Raw genomic sequence first — 22,991 nt, forward strand, 5'->3', positions numbered from 1 at the left:
TTGAGACATTTTTAAAAGACCCAAACACCAAATTTTGGGCTGTACCCTAATTAACACCTCCTTAGCTATCAAATTCCTTCATCTGTAATTGGATGTGCTCCTCTTGGCTAATGAATTTGCCCTACAACCAAATTTATCCACTGCTGTGGACAGTTTTGTGTTGTCTCACCCACTGGCTTTGTCCAGAAGGGACAGGGAACCAACCCTAGATATGAAACTGTAGTGTTTGCTCCCCTTTTTGGATGTTTCTCCTCTGCTCTTGGCATAAATTTGAATTTTAATTCAGAGTGTCTCAGTCTGGAGGCCTAAATCCCTACATATAGTTGATGGAGATGGGCATTTTTTGCTGGAAGTCGTGCCAGGGCCCCAACAATTGCCCAAAGCTGTGCATGTCTCCTACAAGACTGCTGCACATCTCAGCTCTCCAAATGGAGACAGCAGCCAGGAGCAGAGCTGTATTCCTGAACAACTAAAGGCTCTAAGATCATTGTAGCAATTCTCATGTTTTCTGCAGCAACAGGGTTAAAGGACACATGGGAAAGCACTTCCCAGGGGCCGGAGGGAATTGGCTGAGTGCAACCCTGGAAGGAAGGATGCGGTGGGCAGAGAGAGAAATAGGGCTATAAATCCTCTTTATTTCTGCTCTGCCTTACCAAGTGTCTGTGCAATTTCTCTATTTCAGAAACCAAACATTTAGTTTATGTGCAGTAAAGCCTGGCTTTGCAGAGCTGAAAGGCTTTATCCTGATCCCCCACAGGAAGGAAAGGCCTGGGCCTGTTTGCTATGAGGATCTGGCCACCACAGCATCCACTTTGCATGATCCATGGTGGGCCTGGGGTCTGAACACATCCCCTGGAAAGTTCCTGGAGCCAGACAGCCATGCTGGCAGATGGCATGTCCCTTACAGGGGAAAACACAGGGATGTCTGGAGAATTGGCAGCTGCCGTGACAAGTGTGTGAGGTGGGCAGAAAGACAAGCAGGAGCTTCATGCTCTCCAGCCACGCTGAGGAGTAGAGCTACCCTGCCTCTCCTCACAGGTAGCTGAAATAAAATTGGAGAAATTTACTCTTTCAGAAAATCCAGGGAGATGGGAGAAGTACCCCAGCTGTGCTGTGTCTGAAGGCAGCAGTAGAGCTGCTTGTTCTCTTCATGATGCAAGGGAGAGAGACAATGGAGGGCAGGAACACAGCCATCTCCTTCATGATTTATCTCTCATGTATGACTTATTGTCTAGAATATATGTTCAGGTGACAAGGTAAAGGAATAATGTAATTACTCCTGCCTTAGCTGCAAGCACAATGAATCTACCTGTTGTTCTCACTGGGGACATCTAATTAAGCGAGGCAGGAACTGGGGAAGGAAGGAAGGAGGTAGCATGAAATATACACATCAGAAACCTACTATAAAGTTGAGGAGCTTATTGCATGGCTTATTAAACTCTTACCTGTCTACTTCTTCCCAAAGTCCATGTGAATGCCCCTCCCCACAGCAGCAATCATCCCAGGCTCTCCAAGGAAATGGGTGGGCACCACTTGATTGTGGCCTGATGCTGGTTCAGCCCACTCTGCCCCCACCACTCCCCATGGAAAGAGATTGTGTCAAATCAGAGAGAGAAAAGCAAGCCAAGGTGGTGCAAATGGATTTGGCACCATCCATCAGCTCCAATTTGAAGTGCTTGTTTCCTTCTCTCTTCTGTTCAAAACCCTTCTGGAGGCTGCCAGCTGTGCCTCACGTTAGCAGTGTTTTACTGTTAACTGAGGCCATGCACACTCTAAAACAAAGGGCTTTGCATCAGGACCTGCAAAAACCACAGAAATCCCCAAAACTCACAGATTAGGGGCTGCAGCACCTGGCCTTGGGAAAAAAACTTCACCCCAAACACTGTCCATGGACTGCTGTCTCTGTAAAGGGTAATACATGTCTGTCTTAATTTATTTTCAGACACTCATAACTCAGTAGTGGGAGCTTATTTTTATTGCCCAAGTTGGGTGTCAAACTTGTTTTATTACATTTTTGAGAACCAGAATGTGTAAATATAAAAGAAGAGAAAAAAAACCCACTGGGCCATTTGGCCTTTTGGGTTTTAAGTGATTGTTAGAGTTTTCTGCTGAGAACATCCAGCATTATTTTCACCAGGACCCCTAAGACTTCTTGCTCTATCCAGTTTTGTCAGGCAGGGAGGCTTTACCACATGTATTCCAGAAAACCTAAATGAGAAAAAAAGAGAGAAAAGAAGGGGAATCCACACTGGCTGCTCTAGATAATTTCCCCCTTGTTTCTTGTCAGCAAATTACGGAATTTTGACCAGCTCATTTAATGTATTAAAAGGGCCTTTTGAAACATTAAAGTACCCAAGATACTGTAATAATACTAGAAAACCTCACACAATAGTAGACAGAAAAATGGATACGAGCTTTTATTATGGAATCATATGAAGCCAATGGACTGTGCACAAAAAGGCATTTCAGCACGAAGGCACTCTGTCCATCACTGGGGCATCAGCCCTCTGGCTATTTGTCCTGATAACAGCTCCAGTGAAACTGGGGCTTTCTGGGAATATGTGATTTTTGTTGTTGACTCCAGCAGAGCCATGATTTGGCTGCTGTAGGTCTGAGGCTAATGGGACTGAAAGGTGAGCAGTGAGTGGGAAGGTGTCAGTCAGCTGGGTAAATTAAAGCAGCCAGAAGGAGGAGATCAAAGCATCTCTCTGCCGGCACTGAACAATTTGAGATGGCAGAAGCAGAGGATTGTCTGGGTGGTGCAGGGTGTGGGACTGACTAGTGCCAAGGGGAGCCAAGGTAAAGAGAGAAGCAGTGAGGTGTTCTTGGCTCTGACACAGCATCTGTCCTGCAGGAGGAAGGAATGGGCTTCATTTCCTGCCCTACAAATTAATAGAGTTCAGCCCATTTTGGGCAAGTCCATCCCAAACTAGATAACATCCCACTGCCCTGCCAACACCCAGCAATGAACCTAAACTTGCATGATGATTCCTCAGGTGTGGCTGTTCCCACCTGCCTCATTCTGCAGGGACTTCTGCATCTTTAATGGGATTATACACAAACATAAATGCTTTGCTCAAAGGGCCGTGGTTTTATTAGCAGTGTGAGTTTTGTGTGGAGCTTTGAAAAGGCCAGAAGTTCCCCTTGCAGGTTCAGGCATGGCACAATTTTACTTATCTCATGTTATCCTTTATGTCACATGACGATCTTGTTCTCATTTGAGCTTTATGAACTCATCACAGGCATGCACATGGCTGGAAAAAAGGATTGTGGGTTGAGTGACAAAAATGGTTAGTTCATGGGAGGTTTTTAGTCCTCAGGTGCATTTAGTCAATCAAAAGCTTGACTTTGAAAGGCTTATGGAAAGTAAATATTGATAAAAATGGGAAGGAGGCAGTGGTAGTGCAAGAGGAGAGGAAAGAAATTATTTATGATGAAGCCAAGGCAGCTGATCTCAAAGAGATAATTATTCTTCTATAACTGGCCAGGGGATGGGGGAGCCATTATGTGGATGAATGGAGACAGCAGAAACAATCTGTCAGCCTGACTTGTTTGAGTGAGTAACTTCAATTTCTCCTTGTCTTCTTCTAAGTGATTTTTCTTTCATTGTCACATAGGAATGTATTTTACATTTCAAGCTCTCCTGATTCTTGCCTGAGTGAGGGAAGAGAAAAAGGAGGACTTTTGCATGAATATCAGCCATGTTGTTTTGCAACAGTGCCCACTGGCACTACAGAAACTACATGTGCATTGTCCCAGTTGTTCCTAGTTTTGGGGGATTTCAGGCTTGGCTGTAAAAGATTCCTTCCCAAGGAGCAGAATATTTCATTCTTCTTTTCCAGTGGATATCACTTATTTTCTTTTTTGATTGAACAAAAGGTGTTTCTAAAGCTTTCACTTTACAAACCTAAAGCCACATGGCATGTGAATATTGTGCATTACACTCCCAAATAAACCCAAATAGGGTTTATTTCTGAGGGCATTTGTGGCAACAGCTCCTACGTATTCTACAGGCTAAATCATTCCACTTTCTTTAAGGAGCGAGAGTCACCTCTAGGACTGGCAATCAAAGCCAGACATGGGGTCGGATGGAAGTAAAGCACAGAAAGAACTCCTGTGGTTCTGCCCCTGAACACGTCTGTGTCCCTGCACTACCCCTGGTGGCAACCAACCCCAAGGTGTCCCTCTTGTAAAACTTTAAACTGGCTGGATGCCACGAAAAAGGTCCTTCAGGAAAGATGTTGACAGAGCTCATCAGCATGGTGTCTCTTGTATGCCAAAGACCTGTGTGGATTCAAATCTATTTTTTGCCTTAGACCCCCTCAGGGCTGGTGGACATTTTGTGGGCAGACCTGGCACACAGGGACATCCTGAGCTCCCAGTGTTGTCTGCTCCCTTCCTGGCATAGGCTAGTGGTTAATCCACTCTCTAGGTGAGGGATGTCCACTTAATTCCTCCTTCTGCCCAAGCAGGTACACACCAACATCCCTGACTTGCAGAACAGTGTTTCAGCTGACAGCCAGCACTTCCTCTCATCCAAGTTTTGGGTTTTGGGGTTCCTGCCTGCAAGTTGGAAAAGAAGGGCTTGGATCACCTGAGGTGAAAAGCAGAGCTGGTCCTGATTCTCTTGCTTTGGAGGGGCATCCTTTAAGACTGTTAGATTAAAGTCTAGATAGTGATGCAAGGAAAAAGCATTTTTCCTGGTTGTGTTTTAGAAGAAAAGAGGGAACCCTGTGCTTTGAATGGAAGAAGCCCTCAGGTAGACACCTGATTTTTCACTGATTTGGTCTTTTAGTGACCCTAGGGATTAGTGAGAATTTTAAGAGCATCTGAAGTTATGACAGCTTTTGGAAAATGCTCCCTCTGGCATAAGCCTGGCTTTGAGCACAGGGAGAGCCTGTCCTGCTCCAGAGACTGCACAGTCACACTGCTCCTTTCCAGCGACCCCAAAGAGGAACTGAAAGTGCACCCTTCCAACTACTTTCCATGCCTACTCCTTGTTACACGATAAACTAAACTCTGACTTCACTGGTTGCTCAAAGAGTAATTATTCCACATCCTCATCAGTCTTGACAAGGAAATTCAAGATTGGGTGTCCCTGTGGTTTCCTTCTGAGGCTCTGGCCAAGCTCACAAGCACTGTCTTCTGTCCCCTGATGCACTTGCCTGTCCCCTTTAGAGACCTCATCCTCACTCACCTGTAGTGTGGCCACAGCTCCCCAGAAGGAAACAGGCACTTCCAGGCACAGAGCTTCATCTGGCCTGTTCTGGGCACCTTCCTTAGAATTAAATAAACTGCATGCCAAAAATACCTGTGGCTCTCCACTGGCTATAAAAGGTGAGAAGCTGAGATGGAACCAGATTAACTGGGCACACCTGATGTAACTTCCCTGAGATCCTTCTTGCAGCAGTTTGGGGAGAAATAGCAGAAAATCTGATGCAAGATTTTGTCACCTTCTTTCTCTTAGGTACAGTACCAAGGAGGCAGGGAAAAAGGAACAGCAAAGGAACATCAGTGGGGGATGTGTGATTTACTTGATCCCTTGGCTGCTTTTGGTGTTTAGATAAGTCACATTTCTTATATCTTTTGCCTGGATGAGCTCATAAGTGCAAATACTTGCAGCTTCAAATGTGTCCATTCATTATTGAACAGGAAAGGGTAGTGGAGCACTTCTGTCAGAGGCTGGAAATCATAAAAGACATAAGTGATGGTAGTAAAAACCAAGCTGTTATCAGAGGAAGAAGGGGGGTGTCGGGGAGGAAGGCAACCCTCCTGCATTTATTCCTCTGAGACACAATTAAAACCCTGAACGAAGATTTTCGGAAAGGACCATGTTATTCCCTCTGCTTCATGTGCCACTCTCAAAATGGATTATGAATTTGCAACAGAAAGAAAGTCTTTCATCCGAGCTTTAGCTATTTGACTCAAAGTTTAGAACTAATGAACCCGTGGGGCCCTGTTCTGCACGTGCACCAGTGCAAGCCACTGGCACTGGAATGGTGCAAAGCCTGGGTGAGGGGAGGGGAGGGAGAGCATCACCTCAGCGTGGGGCATAGATGTGCAAATTCAGACTTCATGTGGTTCAGAGTGAGACCAGCCATCTGGGATTAGTTCAGAGTTGCTACACACCCAGAGGGAATGCCCTCTCTTTTAAAGGCAGCTAATTCATTTTTCATGATGGTTTGGACTTGGCCTTCTTCTTCTCCCCCCCCTCCTCGAAACTCTTGGATTTGTGATGGAACGAGCTATTAGAGGTGATGCATGATTTATAAATAATAATCATCTGTCTCAGGTTGGAATATGAAATAGGATCTTTGGAAATTAAAAGCCAGCTTTATATGGCAAAAACTTTCCATTCCTCTCCCTCAAAAGTAAAAAAAAAAAATCTAGGCCCAAAGTCTGTAAAGATTCAGATTATCCATGAGAAATGGACAGTGCCTTTCTTCAGCTAAAAGTGTTACCCTCTGTCAACCTAAATGCACTTTTATTTAATGTATTAAACCAGATCAGCACCCCGGGCAGCCTACAAATGAAATAACAACCACAGAGCTTATGCCTGGAAGCCCTAAGACATCTTTCTCTCTGTTTGATATGACTGACACATCCCATCCTTGGCATAATATAATCATCATTATGTTTCTAAACAGTCAAGGATTGTAGAATTTAAAATTCCCTGGCTGGAGATGAAGTTTTCTGTTCATTGTAGGAGTTAATGCTTTTTTATTAGGGAAGTTAATGTAATATTGATTTTGTGCAGGGGAAAAATATGTTGCCATATTGTGATAGATGTAAAAGGTGAAAAGGCTTCATAAAAAGAGATTAATACTTTTTATTCATTTAAAAAACAATCCCAACAAATGTGCAATTGCCCAACATGTGAAGATTTTTCTATGGGGTTAAACAATTTACCCTGTTCTTTCAGCTACAACTCTCTTTTTTCCCCTCTCCAAACACACACATAAGAGAAGAGTAATGTTATTCCTCGCTATGAAGTGTTAAAGTTAGGTAGCAGCTGTGATGGTATCAGCCAATATGTTGCTTTTAATGATCTCACTCATACATTATGAATGAGGAAATTGCAAGGCAGGAAAACATAGTGAACATAATCTTTAACTGTTCAGCTACTAAAGAGCTTTCTACCTAAAAGTTACAGCCCTCTGACTTTCCTGTTTGCAACAACAACTTGACATCATGCTTGGCTTTACACCAGTGTAAACCAGAGATGTGGGTGAACCACAGGCTGTGTTAATAGGTTTCCATGAGTTAAAAAAACCCTCAAAATCCAGCCTTTAGATGCAGTCCACTTTGCTACACCCCGCTAAAATGAACCCCTTAATTTCAAAGCAGCACGTTTGCCCACCCCCAATAAAATGAACCAATTAATTTCAAAGCAGCAGGTTTGCCCACCAGACTTCAGCTGGCAGGAGATGTGCCACGAGTTTTGATGCCTGTGTTTAGCAAATGGAGGTTCTTTGGGGTGGGCTGCTTAGTTTGCAACTCCTGTTTGAGATGGCACCAGGAAAGAGAGTGCTGAGGGCTCCTCTGTCAGCCACCAGCTCTTCCTTATTCAGGGCTGGACAAGCCAGGCCAAGGATGTTGAAACACTCAGCCTGACCAGCAGTGCCAGCCAGGCACCAGTGGATGGGGACCTGTCCACACCATGACAAGGTCACAGGGGCTTCCTGGCCTCACATCCCTGCTCAGCTGGGTGCCACTTTCCCTGGCAGACAGGCTCTGGCTCTTCTCAGCTCAGGGTTTTGCCTTCATTCTTTTTTTCCTCTCCATCTATTTCTTTTCTCACTCTGAGCAACTGGGAGCTGGCTGTAAAGGTGTCCCATAAAACTCTCCAGACAATTGCATCATTTGTTCTTTCTTCTTGGACTGATATTTTAGCCCTGATCCCCCAGAGACGAGAATCAGCTGCAGACTCCTCTAAGGCTGCAGGAAGCTGCTGTGCCTTACGCCCTGTCCTTCCTGCCTTATCACTGCCAGAAGTGAGGAAGAGATTATTGCCTCCTGCCTTACAACAGCCTTTTGGGTCCCTGAAAAATCTGACATCCCCGCCCCCTCCAGCCAGGTTTCTGGCCCTTGGGCTCTTGGAATGGTTGCTACTGGCTGGCTCATGCCATGATCCATTGCCCCATCCCTGGGAGTGTTCAAGGCCAGGCTCGATAAGGCCTCGAGCAACCTGGTCTAGGGAGAGGTGTCCCTGCCCATGGCAGGAGGATTTGGGATTAGATGGTCTTTAAGGTCAGTTCCAACCCTCAACATTCTATAATTCTATGTCCCACCACAACCACGCCTGTGCAGGAGTCCATTATGAGCACTAAGAGCTGTCAGTAAATCACAACCTGACTCCTCTTCTTGCTTACAGGTTATTTTGCTGCAGTATAAAGGACGTTCCCAATTCTCTTTATAGAAATTAGTCTCTTTCCATCCTTCCACTTTAATAGTTTGCTAAATATATTGGGACATATCCCCTTTCCTTCATACAGGATTGCAACGCTCTCCTTGCTCAATAAAGGATTTGGGAGGTTTTTGTTAATTTGTATTAATTGCATAACGAAGGCATTTCCATGTCCTCCAGTTTGGGGGCTGCTGGGGTCAGAGAACAGGGAACACAGAGCTTCTTCCTGTGCTTCTCTCATGCTTTTCAACCAAGAGCAGTGGAGGGGAATGCAGCAGAGGAAGAAGAAAGGAAAAATAATTCCACCAAGGAGAAGCTTGGAAGAAACTTCTGCAACCTTCAAGCCTGAATTTTCTTTGTGTGAAATCATCTAAAATCAAAGCAGGAATCACAGGGAGAAATGGTGCAGCTACTGCTTTGCAGGAAATTAAATTAGATCATAATTTCTCTTACTAATTTTAGGAAACTATGACTCTAGATGCCTTTCTGGATTATATTTATATGCAAATATTTTAATATAGATGATGTACTGGAAGATGGGTATTCATTACCCTACTAAAAAAAAAAAAAAAATATTTACTTCTGCTTCAGGAGACAATTTGTGTATGGAGGACAGCCAGAAGGAGAATGTCAGAAATGCTGATTTTATCCCTTGTAGGCAGGTATGCTGAGCTACTCCTGTCTTCACAGCATGGCACACACTCGAGAAGAAAAAGAAAAACATAACGCAATCACCTCCCGGCAGGGTTCCCTTGTTCTTGGCATAAGGATTAGTGAAGACAAGATGGGAAACAACACGTGCAAAGGAAGAAGATGGGCAGAAAAGCAGCACACTGTTCCTTCTGGTGCTGCACATGCCTGCAGAACATCCTCACATACACCATGTGAGCACCAAATAATACGTGGCATGGCTGGATGCTTGCAAACATCTGGGGCAGCCACCAAATCTACACCTGTGTCCTTTCAGACACAGTCCCTGCTGAGAACACCTTGTATTAGACCATGTCCTCCCTCCCCACTGACCATCCAGGCAGGCAGTGACTCTGCAGGGATGTCCTCTGCAGGGCTTTATCCCTTGGGACACCCCACCTGCTGCAGCCAGGATCAGGTGTACACAGTGGTCCTGAGCTCCTGCTGGAGCCCTGATGGCAGAAGATCCTAGAGAGGGGCACCTGAGCTGGGTTTGATTAGAGGAGGAGTTTCAGGTGGTGTTGGGCTGGCTCTGGGAGCGTGGGGAGGTCCCTGCCTTGGGAGGGTTCAGTCTTTCCTTGAAGTTGAAGAGCAAATAGAAATTGCTACACAGGGAGCATCTGCCATCCAAGCTTTGTGTTGAGGTCGCCTCTGAAGGTCAGAAGATGCAAGTTTAGGATTATGCCTTAAAGAAATCCACTCTTGGCCACAACACCCACTCTGTCCTCCTGCTGCTTCCTTGCAGACACGTTGCCTCCCAGCCAGTGGCAGTGATCCAAGGCTAGATGTGATAAAGTGTGACCTTCCTTCCTATTCCTCGTCACTCTTCCTTTTTTTCATTAAATCCCTCTGCCTCCCACTTGCCACTTAGAGTGAGACAATGACTCATTTGTTTATAAATTCATTTACTTATGCTTTGCTTTCCCATTCTCTGCTTCTGTATATTTTATGTCTCTACAACTTCCACGACTAAAATGATCTTTAATTAAGATGCTTCTTCTAATCTGAACTTTTGACACCTTAACCTGCTTTTTTTTCACCCTTCATTATTATAGTTAGTAGCTTCTAAGAAGAGACAGGGACTTGCTTTTAGTCCCTATGCTAATATTTACATATTGGAAAAATGGCAGTGTTTAATTCCTCTTGAGAAAAAAAATAGTGAAAGGTCTTAAAATAAAAGACAGAGGATCTGTAGAGAAGGCTTTGTGTACCACTGCACACCTGTGATGGATGCACAGCCCTTACCAAATTAGGTACTTTGGTACAGGCTCCAGAGGGGATAAAGGCCTGAGCCACAGATGGGCCAAGAACTCTTCCAGGAAACACACAAAGAAGCAGGGTGACCCAGTGAGCATCGATGCATATGAGCTGGGAACACCAATCATGCAATTAACAGATGAATAGAGGGTGGTTTTTCCAAGACTCATTTGTCAAGGAACAAAGAAATTTATGGGTACAAGGAGTTTCATGCATACTTTTCCCATTGTATGCAGTCTGACTACAGGCCAACCACTTTATTCCATAAATATGACAGCCTAAGTGAGCCTTCTCTGAGCTCTCCCTGCCAGACAGGGTGGCTGCATGGTGGGGATCTGCCTGGAGCTGGGACACATCTCAAAGCTGCTCCTTGAGGCAGAGTGACCTTCTACTTACAACAAATCTTGGGATGAATCCAATTCAAGTTCCCTCTAAATCGCAACTGGACTGCAGGCCAGGTGAGTCTCCCTTTGAGCAGGGTTTGATGTTCCTGTCCTGAGACCAAGATCCTTCCTAGCCGAGGGCAGAGCGACCCCTTACTCACATCAGGTCCTCAGGGAGTGACTGACAGCAAGCTGAATTCACACCAGAGAAATCCATGGAGCCAATTCCATTAGGTATAAACCTTGGAATGCTCTAGCTGCACCTAAGCTCCATCAGGAGTTTAAAAAGCAAGGGATCCACTGTGAACCTTGTGACTCAACAGGAAGACCTCACCCTTTTGCATCTTCAGTTTCTGTTTAATAATAGTTCTAGCTCGATTCTTACTTGATTTTCCTGTGTATGTTGTTTCCATGTAGTAAATAATTAAGTGAACTTTGCCATCGAACTTTGTTAGTTGCACTTTCACAAATTCATGTTAAACCCACTTTTGCTAATAATACCTTCAGTGGTAAATCTTTAAAGGATTTCAATCACTCATCCATGACAATACCATCCCAACTATTGTTCTCCATGAGGCTGTGCAGTGCAGACCTCTTGGTCCTGCTGTGTAGACTCCTTGCACTGTAATGACACAGCAACTCAATCAAGAAGAAAAAAACTTGGAAAAAAAAATCAAAAATCTGCTGAAGGTTTCTCATTCCCAATCTTTGGGGTCTTTTGATGGCTGCAGCACATTGCAGTTCATCTAACTGCATTCTCTTTGCCACTTGCTTATGTTTGCTTCGCCTTTGCAGGAAAAATAAAATATTTTCTCAGGCTGACAGACAAGGATTCATGTTCTGCTCTTTCAGTAATTTGGAAAATGAAAATATACTGCTCACAGCTTTTTGTTATTTTTAACAGAACTATATTTTATCCTTTCATGTCAGAAGCGAGACAGATTAATGGCTTCTGGAATTTATTTCCAATGCTGATTTTGTTTCCAAAGTTTTGAGAGCAACGAGACAGATCTGCAGTCCTCTCTCCGTTGGGAAAGGGAAGTGGCATCTGTTCCTGCTTTGTCCTCAGAGCTGCCAGTGAGGGTGTCTGGACCAACCATCCATTCTCTGCCAGTGCATGTAGTGAGCCAGAGGGCCCTTTTCTGCTGATGTAAATGAGAATTGGCCTGAAAGTGCTCTAACGCATGGTAAGGAGCCAATAACCCCTCAGCTTTCTGAAGGAACAAGAGAGTTTTAAATCATCTTTACTTTGCATGTCCTTTAATACTTGTTCTGAGCAAAGCTTAGCCAGACTTAAAGCCCTTGGCTGACTGCTCTGGCCAAACTCTGGTTTCTGTTTTGCTGGCCATCCACACATAGAGATACTCAGCAGGAATGCTCAGCTTGTGGCTTTCTGTCCTAAAGGGATTGCTGTGCTGAGCTTGACATGTGGCCATTCTGCCTTACCAGTGAGCTGCTACCTCTGCCTGGTCCTGCTGCCACTGGGAAGATCCATGCCATGATTGCTCAGTCCTTCTACCAACATTTTGGTCAGGCATGGGTCTCTGGATGGCATTTTACAGGGCTTTCTGGAGATTGCCAGTCCAGAACTGTGATTTTCCAGATACAAAAAGGCAATCATAAACCAGAGACAGCCAGAGACATCAAGGGTATGTCCAGGCAGCTTTCCCAGTGCCCTCAGCCAGGAGAGACCAGAGGTAAGGCTGCACAGAGGGATGAGGGCAGGAGCAAAGGCTGATACTGCCTGCATTGGAGATGTTGTTTCCCTCTCATCTCCCTGGTCATTACAATTTGCCACAGAAACCAAATCAAATCACAGAGTGTTTGTTCCTGTGTGCTTTTCTGTGTGAACGGGAGCAGGAAAAAGAGAATACCTGAGCTCCAGAAGAAACTGTTTTCACTGAAATTCTGACACAACAGATCCCAAAGCCTTCCTCACTCCTACAGTAATTTCTGTATTTCCAAGGTTTGTAGCTGAGCTGGAGCATATTTTGTAATCCAGACTTGATTTAGGTGATGGTGAATTCACAACTTCATGAGCTATATTGTTCTAATCAACTCAATGGCCGAAAATTTCTGCCTTATCCTTTACCTGAATTTATCTGTCTTCAGCATCCAGCTACAAAATCTCATTATGCTATTGTCAGTGAGATTAAGGTGTTCCCTCCACACAGGTACACAGGGCAGCATTAATCTGCCCAGGTTCAGACATCTGCAGTGCACACCTATATCTGCATCAGTCGTCAGTGATCCTCGTATGGTCAAAGGAGAGAAATGAAGACTAGCATGATGTGAATCACCTCCCTTAAAATAGATGTCTGGCACACATCAGATGAACTACCTTGCAGCAGTGCCTCTTTCTTTCAGACTGGATGGACAGCTCAATCAAAATTTAAGGGAAGTGCATCTTCACAGACTGGGAGTATCCAGCACTTAATCTACCAAAGTTATTTGGAGCAAGTTATAGTTCAACCTACAGAAGAAAAAAACCACTATGAGAAACTGATAGAGATGCTGGCCATCAAGAGTACTTCCTAGGATGATTCAGTCCTGTTCTTCACTATGTATCTGCAAATGGTGGCTGATGGCTAGAAGTGACTTTCATCTCACTGCCGAGAGCCAGTGCCATGTCCATTTGTCACTTTGGTCCCATAAGAGCCTTCAAGTTTAAGCATGTGCAAATTATGCCTGTTTCCAGCTCTCAGTGTTTCAGGGTCACCTGGAATTTATCTTGCTTCACCTCAAGTAGATTAAATAGAAGAAAAGTTGTTGATTTTTAAAACTGAGGAAACTAATAGGCTAATATTTCCTTTATTTTATCTGATCAGATTTAGAAGCTGCTTCTGCCTCAGCTGTGGAGGAGAATAAAGTACTGGGGTTATATCCAAAGAAAGTTCAGAGTCTGGTTTATCACTGTATGGAGAAATGGGTTAAAATCAATAAGATTCAACTTTAATTGATTTCCTATAGGGAAGAGTCTGCTCTATAATATCGGAAAGCCATTAGTCAATGTGTCTTTGAAGTATTACATTTATTATGAAAACCCTGAAGATATTCTATTTTAAATACATGGAAGCTTATGTGCTTACTGGATTATAGGCGTGTATTAAATATAACACTCCCTAATGATGCACAGCAGTGTTTTCACACTATCATTATTCTGAATCTCATCTTGCTTCTGCAAATTCACAGGAAAGGTACCTATAAAATGCCTATCTGGCATTATGCCCTCTTAATTATCATCTCAGGGATTATCATAATGGGCACATGGGGATCTCCTTTGAGAGTACAAGGCCTATAAAATAGCATCTCTTTATGCTTTGATGTTTAGGACCTTCCTTCACATGCCCCAGGTGTCTGGAAAAGGGTCCTGAGCTTGGGGTGGTGTTAGTGGGTGGTTTTGCACTTGTCTGTGTGTGCTTGTATTTAGTGTGCCTCACACAACCAACCTTTTGATAGCTCCTTTTCTTGGAGATGCAGATGCTTTCTGAGGAGAAAAATTGAGTCACCACGCCCAGACCTTTACAGGTCCAGCAGTGCTTGGGCTTTGTCACACCCTGCCCCACACTGAAGCTGCTAGAAAAACACAAGCCAGGCCAAAGTGTGACTCAGTGAATGTCCATCACCTGTGCTCAGATATTACCTTATTTCATTATGTCTTCAATCAGAATTTCTCCTGGAAGCAGAGAAGAAACATTTGTAGTAAATAAAAACACTGGGCTTCAAAAACTCCTGTGGGGTAAATTTACAAATATTTCTTCTACTGATGATGAAAAGTGCCCAGGTCCATTAACAGAGAAAACAATTTATTCCCAAGAAATAAAACTACTGAATGGTGACATATTAATTTAGATCACATGCTTTATGTCAAATAGATTGCTTTTCTGTTTATGAACTAGAAACAATGGGCTTTTCTATTTATCCTTTTAAAACTTCTTTAGCAATGTTATGAATTGTTCAAGATGTAGCTTTGACAGTTCTAATTCATTGGGGAGCTAGTTATTAATTCCTTTTCTTGCCTGAAAATCTTTAATAAATCAGAGATTTGTCTCCTTTCTTGTTTATTTTTGGGGTGGGGAATGACAGTATAGGGAATGTTCATGGCTAGACAACAGTCTCGATGTAGAATGAGCAGGGCACACTCAGGAACACAAACAGGGAATTAATTTACTTTCTTTCAAATTTCTTTGCCATTTTTGCCGTGTGATCATTTGAGCTGGAAGAATTTACATCAAAGTGTTAGAAATAGGAAGCTGATGCTATTCCCACACCTGGAAAGGCAATGGAGCTGTATTAACAGGATAAAGCTGCAGAGGGGCATTTCAAGAGGATGAGGCTAAAAACTTTGTTTCCAAGGGCCAGATATGGAAAAATACATCCCAGTGAGGGGATGCACCATTTCACTGGTGTCCCAGAGAGCCAAGTTGCTTGATATGGAAAAAATGTTCATAGCTACTTCTACCATCCCCAAGGACTCTTCAAATTGGTTTTGTTCATGTACCTCATATTTATTCTCAGTGAACAGAGAGCAGAAATGGCTGCTCTTCAGGAATAGAACCTGTCCCCAAGAGAGCTCAAAAACCTTGCACACTTCTGTAGAAACCACTTCATCTATTTCTGAGCTCTCAAATTCAGTGTAAGGAGAGTACTGGTCCTGGGGGAAGAGCAGGGGAGGGATGAGTAGGAATTTCACATAAACAGGATGGGTTTGCTGTTAATTACTTGTTCTCATTTCAGACACTGCAGTTGTCCTATCAGGACTGAAGCAGCAGCACCCCAAGAAGTGTCTGTAGCAATCACTTCCTGATGAAAAGTGCTTAAAAATTATAAAAGTAAAACTGTGAACAAGTTCTAAAGACAATCATAAGATAATTTGACTGGTACAAGAGATACTTTTAACGATCCAGTGTTTGCCTGAAAAAAAAAATTCTAGTGCTTAAATAAAAGCTTTTTAATAGCAAGCAGAAGATATGGCAATTCCCTACAGCCTAAATAATTTTACATATGGATGCAGGCCCTGGTTGACTGGGGCAAACAACTAATATTCATTTCCTCTTCAATTCCTTAGGAAAGAGCAACATCTTAAGACTTTTGAAAGAAGTCGTATGTTGAACTTAACAGACTTCATCCCGTTATGTAGGGTGATTTGAAAAGTGATTTGACTAAGCAAAAGTTTCTCCTTCTTTACAAACTGAGTATTTTCAGTAACTATTTGGATTATGCAAAGGATTCCTAAACATTATTGGAGGTTTCTGACCTTACTGTTTGTGAAGGCTTTGGTGGGAATGGAAAAGTCTGGGAATGACAAAATCTTGGTGCTTGTACTGGAAGCAGAGGAATAAAGAAGAGAGGGGCGTGATGTGGTAGGGAACTGAATGTCTCTTTCATAAGAAAAATCATCTTTCTCTTGCTTGGATGTCATGGCAAGAGGGCATATATAAATATAAGGCAAGAAAACAATGCATTGATTTTGCTGTTAGATGTTATAATACATTCTTTATTGTTCTAGGAAAGGTTAATCATGTCCCCCAAAAGAGAAACATGCTATTATGTTCTGAACTATTCCTGAAGGTAATGAAAGTACACTTAAAAGTTATTACCCTAAGCTACAACAGAGTAGGAGAGGCTAATGGTTAACTTAGCATACAACACGATGAGAAACAAACTTCAGTGCTTATTTGGAGAGCCAGACTTTCCCAAATGGGGGTTAAAAAAAAAGTTTATTTGTCAACGTGCCAAAGGCATCACCAACCCCCTCACTTGTCACCTACCTCTAGTTTCCAGAATACCAATAAGTTTCCTTCATTTCTCCCCTTCCTCGGAGTGGTAGCAGCAGTTAATGTGGACTGAAGCAGAGACAGAAATAAACAAGAAAAATTTTGCAGTTCATGCTGCCGTGGTGTTTCACTGCTCTCATGTCCCTCTGTGCACTCGATTACACTTGGATGCACCTCTTGTAAGGTATTTGAACCTTGATAGTGTGCTCCAGCCAAACCATTTTTAGTTATTTTTACCAGAGCCCTCAGAGTGGGACCAGGCTGGAATTACCCTCACTGTCTTCACCTGGCCTTTCCACCTTCAGCTGCAGCACATCAGCTCCAAGAGGGTTTTTAAGCTCCAGTCTGAAGGTTTGAGGGGAGAGGAGGAGATAGGTTTATATCTGTTCTCTGGCCTTTGCTGTCCTGTTGTTTGGATTTCCTGGATCAACTTGGCTGCTGATCACTGGATGGGTTTTGTTGCTGTCATCATCTTGGTGCTGCTTGCCTGGGTCAGGAGCCCCACCTGTTAGAGCCCTCAGGAATTTATCAAGGACTGAAAAGTAAACTGTGCTAAATTGGGAAAGAAGAAGCTGCAAGACTAAATACCAAGACAGCAAGGAATAGAGAAAAAAGGACTGTGCTGCACTAGATTAAAACCAATCATATTATCAGAAAGGTATAATCACATTATCAGAAAAGTGTGTGCAGAGCTCAGGGACAGAGTAGAGAAACTAATCAAGTAATGTGAGATCTCATGGACAGCATCTGCAAAATATATATGTACTGTGTTATGAATAAGTTGGAAAATGTCTAAGTAGAGTGTCATGTGAAGGTTGTAAGATGTATAAGTAGAGTAACATGTACAAGTAGGTAAAATGCAGAAGTACTGTGTTATGTAGAAGTTGTAAAAAGTGTAAGTAAGAAAATGTATAAGTAGAGTGATATGTATATAAGTAGGTAGAATGTATAACTAAGCAAAGTGTGTAAGTAGGGTATGAAGTTGTGAGATGTGTGAGTGGAGTGTATTTTAAACAATAAGAAGCTTCTGTGAAATCATATTGATTTGTTGATCAGAAGGCGTGAGTTCCTGCCTGCACCCCATGTTTGGCTGGTGCCACTACTCTGTGGTCATCCTCTGGACCAGGCATTGAGTCAAAGGAATCCCCTGTTTGTCCCTGCTGGAGAGGAACAGGCACTTACAGAAGGCAGTTTATCTCTGCTTAGATGCCTGGTTTAGGATGGGATGATTGGCTCCCTAGCGAAGCCTCCTTCTCTTGTCTACAGTCTCAAGAGTTTAGAATAAGTAGCTTATTTTCAGACAGCTAAATGTAGGTGGTTTAGCTTGAGGTTAAAATACCTAAATGAAGGTGTTTGCATCAGAAGTACCTGCCTAAGCTGCTATTCCAGTCAGGGCAAGTGGGTCAATGCCATCAGCAGAGCTAAGGGAGATGATCATGCACTGTGTCTACAGCAGTGTAGAATCCTTCTCCAGGCTTCTCTGACCATAAAGATAAGGGTTGCAAGGAAAAACTGATCAATTCATGCATTTTAAACCAAAATTAAGATTTAGTTAAGCAGTTAGGTTGTTAAAAACCTAATTAATCAGCAATCCATGAATCATATATTCAGGATTAATATTAGCAATGCAACAAAAAACCCCATGGTTATACATAAGAGATGCTTATACAAGGTTAATATAACACTGTGGACTTCTAAACACTCCTCTATCATCAATCCCCCAAGTCCCAGTTTTGCAGCTGCACCCTCACTGAGTTGTATGCACCCCCTAGGCCAGGTGAGACACAAACAGAACCCCTGTAAATGTGGATTCCTGTGCTTCACACCTCTTCCCATGGAGGTGTAGGTGCACCAGCTTCGTGTGTGCCTGTGCTGCAGTCTGCAATCCCCTGAGACACACACCCCCTGATGAGAAAGCCACCATGAGCTCCTCTGAGGTGTTCAGAAGCAGCTCACATGTTGTGAGCTACCTGAGACATACTGGGAAGGCCAGTGGATACAACACGGGACCTGTGTGACACTCACACCATTCTGGGACAGCAGCTGGAGGTCAGATAGGATAACCCAAAACATCTCAGGTGACACTGGACACCTACATCTGGGCAACCAAAGCCAGCCTACATGTTCTTCTGTTCTCTTCACACACACATATCAGTGGCTGGGCTCACATGTTTATGATCAGTACTGGAGGGTGAATCCCATGAAAACACTCAGATTTTTGTGTCTTGCTGCTTGTATCTACAAGCTTTCTGATTTTGAAATGTCTAACAGCTTTAGCTAGAGTTCCTCCTTCAGTGGAATAAAAAGGCTGGAGCTCTGTAGGCTCCAGGCTACAGTCCCTCTGTCACCTTTGCCATTAAACACAACTTTCCCCAGAGATAGGGAGGGAGTGATGGAGAGACAGGAGATACATCTAAGAGTGCAGGATGCCTCTGAGTGCTGAGGCATGCCCTTTTTTGAGAAAATGTCAGTATAAGAATTGATTTCTATTTCAAGGAGATCAAAGTTGGCCAGCAATTAACCATTTCCAGGAATTACTGGCTGACCCCTGCAGTGTAATGCACAGGGAAGACATTTTCAGTGCCAAGCCTTCTGTTTCATTCAGTGTTTTGGGAATGATTAGCTAGGCAGGGTCAAACCATGGGACCAGTGCAACTGGTCTTGCACCACCTGCCTCTCTCTCTTGGGGTCCCTGTGTGAGGGAAAGCAGCCACGTTGTATGTTCTTCATACCCAGAGAAAATCCCCTCTTGCCTCCACCCCTTTGGCTGTCGTTGTTCCCCTGCCTCGTAACCACCCATTTCTCCTGTGTCTTTTCATCTGTACTTCTTCAGGAACATTTACTGAATTACCTGGAGATCAGTGGCTGCCACTCACAGTGGGAACATGCTCCTTGCAGCTCCACACAGCTATGGCTGGCACAGGAACATCGCTGGCTTCTCTGGAGCAGAAGGGAGGAGGGAAGACTCACACTTAAATAGATATGACCCCAAACTGGGAATTTGACACTGAGTGCTGTGTAATGGCTGAAGCAGCCTCTTTTTCCTATTCCTTTATACACTGGTTTTGTTTCTACAATGATCCTAGTCAAAATTACCATTTAAATCTTCTTCAACTAAAAGAAAAGACTTTTTAATGACATAGAAGTTTTGATGGAACTGTTTCCATTGTCATTCCTTCTAAAAAAAGAGCTTAAGCAAACTTTTTAAATTTGTGAAGAGAAATTTAAATATATGACAAAAAACATTTTCAATGACATTTTTCTTTCTTGTAATGTAAAAAAGATTTTATATATATATATGTATATACATATTTATATCTTCCCAAAGCTGCTCTCACAATGAAATGCAGAAGAAGCTTTTGGAAATCTTACAGCTGAATTTTCTTTTTCAAATCTGGAATGGGGAGAGATAATGCTGATCCTTCTCTCTCAGGACCTCCCACCAGGAGAGGCAGGATGGCTGAAAAATTTACTGCATTAATCTATGAACTCCTTGTGGAACATATCCTGTCACGCAGGGCTGGAGTTTTGCAGAAATTCAGATATTCTGGCATGCACTGGTAGTGAATGGAAGAGGTAAATTAAGAAGAGCTGTTTTAAGAAAACCAAAATCTACAAGTCAGGTCAATGGCTGGGAGGGTGCAGTGCCCAGCAGTGGTGGTCACAGCACCTGCAAATTTTCTGCTGCTGGCATTGCAGCAAAAACAAGGCTTCACCAAGAATTAGCCTGTCACTTCTTTCAGCTCCTGAACATCCCAGTCTCCATCCTTTTTCCTCCCCTCCTGCTCCCCCATCTCTTCTCCAGACAACCTCCCACACACAGCCTTGCCTTTCAAGGTGCAGAACTCAGACTCTTTGCTGATAATCACAGCTCAGGAATTGCAATGTCCTATTCCGTGTTCTTTATGAATTTCTTTCTGGATTAGGTACTTTAATGCTGCTGTAAGTTGTGATTTTCCTGGCCCTTCACTTTGAGGTGGATCTTTCTCCACCTCCACTGGCTCCATCTTCTCCGCTGCTTTAAACCTTTCTCTTCTCCAGGGTTTTTTCTTGGTTTGATCTGACCCTTTTTTAATTGATAAGTCTCCTTTGTTACACACTATGCCTTCATCTGAGTGCTTTTGGAGGTTTTTGGGAACTACTGCTTCCCATTACAAGGAATTGTGTGTTGCTATCTGCACAGCTACCATCTCCTCCTCCTCTAAATGCCATCTCCCCTGACTGCCCACAGATGTTACAGACTCACTAAGCCTAAGAGCAACCACCAAATCCTGTTATCTGGCTTCCCATTAAGAGCTCAGGGTGTTCCATTTCACCAGTTTAAATCACTACTTTAGTGGTCCATGTTTTCTCTCCAGTAGCATATCTACATACTGCAATCAAGATCACTCTCATGTTTCTTTCTGATAATCTAGAGGGATCCATCTCTCTAGAACTTGGTGACACAGGCATTTTTGGGAGCTGTCCCATGATTTCATATGTGTTTTCTACAGGTCACTCAAATTCTGAGAAGTTGTAACACCAAAAAGTGCATGCAATGGTCCAGCACTGCACTTTGCACTGGATGTCAGTGTCCTGCACGGAGAACAAATCTCTTCTCTGCTTCTTCTCACCACTCTCCTGATTTTGCACTAAAGATTGGGAAAAATGTACAGCCACGACATCTTTTGGAGTACAGCATGTGATACACTTGAGCAGCCTCTTCTTCATGAATCTGACAACCTTGTCAGAATTAGTGCTTTGCAGCATACAGTTTTGGCATGTTCCATATAAGTTTACTCTGCTTTCTGTGTTTTCAGATTTTACACCTTTCTGTGATAAAACTCAATTTGTTAGAGTAACCCCAGAACAACATGCAAACAAGATTGCTTTGATGACTGAATGATACTTTAATTTATTCCATTAACACTTTTGCATGATATAAATATTCCTTGGCAGCTTTGTGATATTTTAATTATTCATTTGATAATTTAATTGATTAGTTGTCTGGATACTGCTTAGCCTAGAACAGAAGAGAATTGTCAAGCGTGTGAGACATGGGTTCATGTTCCAGCTCCTCCTCAGAACAACATTGCTTATGGTACATTTATGTCTATTCTGGGCCACAAATACCTATCTTCAAATCTCCTTCTGGAAACTGGCCTACCTCAGTTCTTGCTTTTCTCTTCTTCCTGGCAGCCCTTCTTTAAAAACTCTTCATAATGTTCTTAGGGATGGATTTGTCTCTGGTGCCTTTATGTACATTTATAATTTTTCTGCACCTCATTAACTTCTCATTTATATTGATTGCTAGCTACTCTCCTTTCTTTCCTTCCATTTATTATATATTGATATTTTATTTCCAGTTGCTGCCTTTCTTCCCCCCTGAACTAGGGTGGCCTTTTGCCAAAGTTCTCAGCTTGACATCAGTCAGTCTGCTGAGATGCTGAGACTATTAGCCGCCATCCTGACCAATGCTGTCTCCTTATTTCTTGCTTTCTCCCTTTCCTCCTAGTCAGTCAGTCTGTCTCCAGCTACTGTCTCTTATTTAGACAAAAAGCTTTTTAGTCAGAGATTTCTGCCTTTGCACAGCATCTGCCAGGGCTTGATCCACTGCAAGAACTCCATGACCCAAGGCTTTAAGTGGATGTTCGTGGGAGGAAAAGCAGTAACTGCTCCAGAAGGTACCACCCTTCAGCTGCAACACAGAAAGTGACCATACTGAGATCATTTCAGCCTGGGGAAAGCAGAGCAGCTGAAAGCCCTGCTAAGGTGCTTTCAGTAGCCCTGCTTCCCTTTGCAGTGAAGTCAGGCTTCTTGCCTGGTCAGTTGACTTGCGTCGCTCAAGCAGGGTGGTGAAGAACATCTTTATGGGCAATGAATTCACAAAACATCTTCAAACATTGTGTGAACAAATGATTAGTTGGACATATTACAGAATCACAGAATAAGTAGAACTGGAAGAGACTCACAAGGATTGTTGAGTCCAACTCTTGGCCCTGCACAGAACCATCCCAAAAGCCACACCATGTGCCCCAAGAGTATTGTCCAAATGCTTCTATTGCTCCAACAAGGAATAGAGAACTGAACCTGGGGACAGGACGCTGCTCCCTTTGGCCCTGGCTTTCTTTGATTGCTTTTCCCATGAAGGAAGTGGGAGAAAAGAGGATAAAAACACCTTCACATTCTGGTTAGCATTAGAAGCCACTCTGGTGATGTGAATACCTGTTTCCCCTTCTCTAAATAACACACTGCCGTATGTCGTGAGCAGTGACTTTGACTAATGTAATTATTAAAGACTCAAAAGTTGTGTTTGTCAAAACAGATCAAAGTTATGCTTTTATTAGTCTCCATGCAAGGAGTGTGGCTCTAATAATACATTGGTTACCACTTATTATGCAATTGGTGTGAAGGGAATGAAAGAAGAAAAAGAGGGCTTGTGTGTGTGTAATGCTATTTTTCAATTAGTTTGCTTGTCAGTTTGAGCATTAAATTGGA

At 43.2% G+C, this 22,991-nt stretch overlaps 1 long non-coding RNA gene across 1 annotated transcript; it reads right to left on the minus strand.

Moving 5' to 3' along the window:
* Positions 1–11,467: 11,467 nt before the first annotated feature.
* LOC138111918 (uncharacterized) lies at positions 11,468–16,762 on the minus strand. Its single transcript, XR_011151496.1, has 4 exons — positions 16,689–16,762; positions 16,509–16,583; positions 14,381–14,413; positions 11,468–13,210 (listed from the first exon to the last, which is right to left on the minus strand). It is a non-coding gene; the product is annotated as an uncharacterized lncRNA (long non-coding RNA).
* Between the last annotated feature and the right edge of the window lie 6,229 nt (positions 16,763–22,991).

This window comes from Aphelocoma coerulescens, chromosome 5, assembly GCF_041296385.1.
Source record: "Aphelocoma coerulescens isolate FSJ_1873_10779 chromosome 5, UR_Acoe_1.0, whole genome shotgun sequence".
NCBI lineage: Eukaryota > Metazoa > Chordata > Aves > Passeriformes > Corvidae > Aphelocoma > Aphelocoma coerulescens.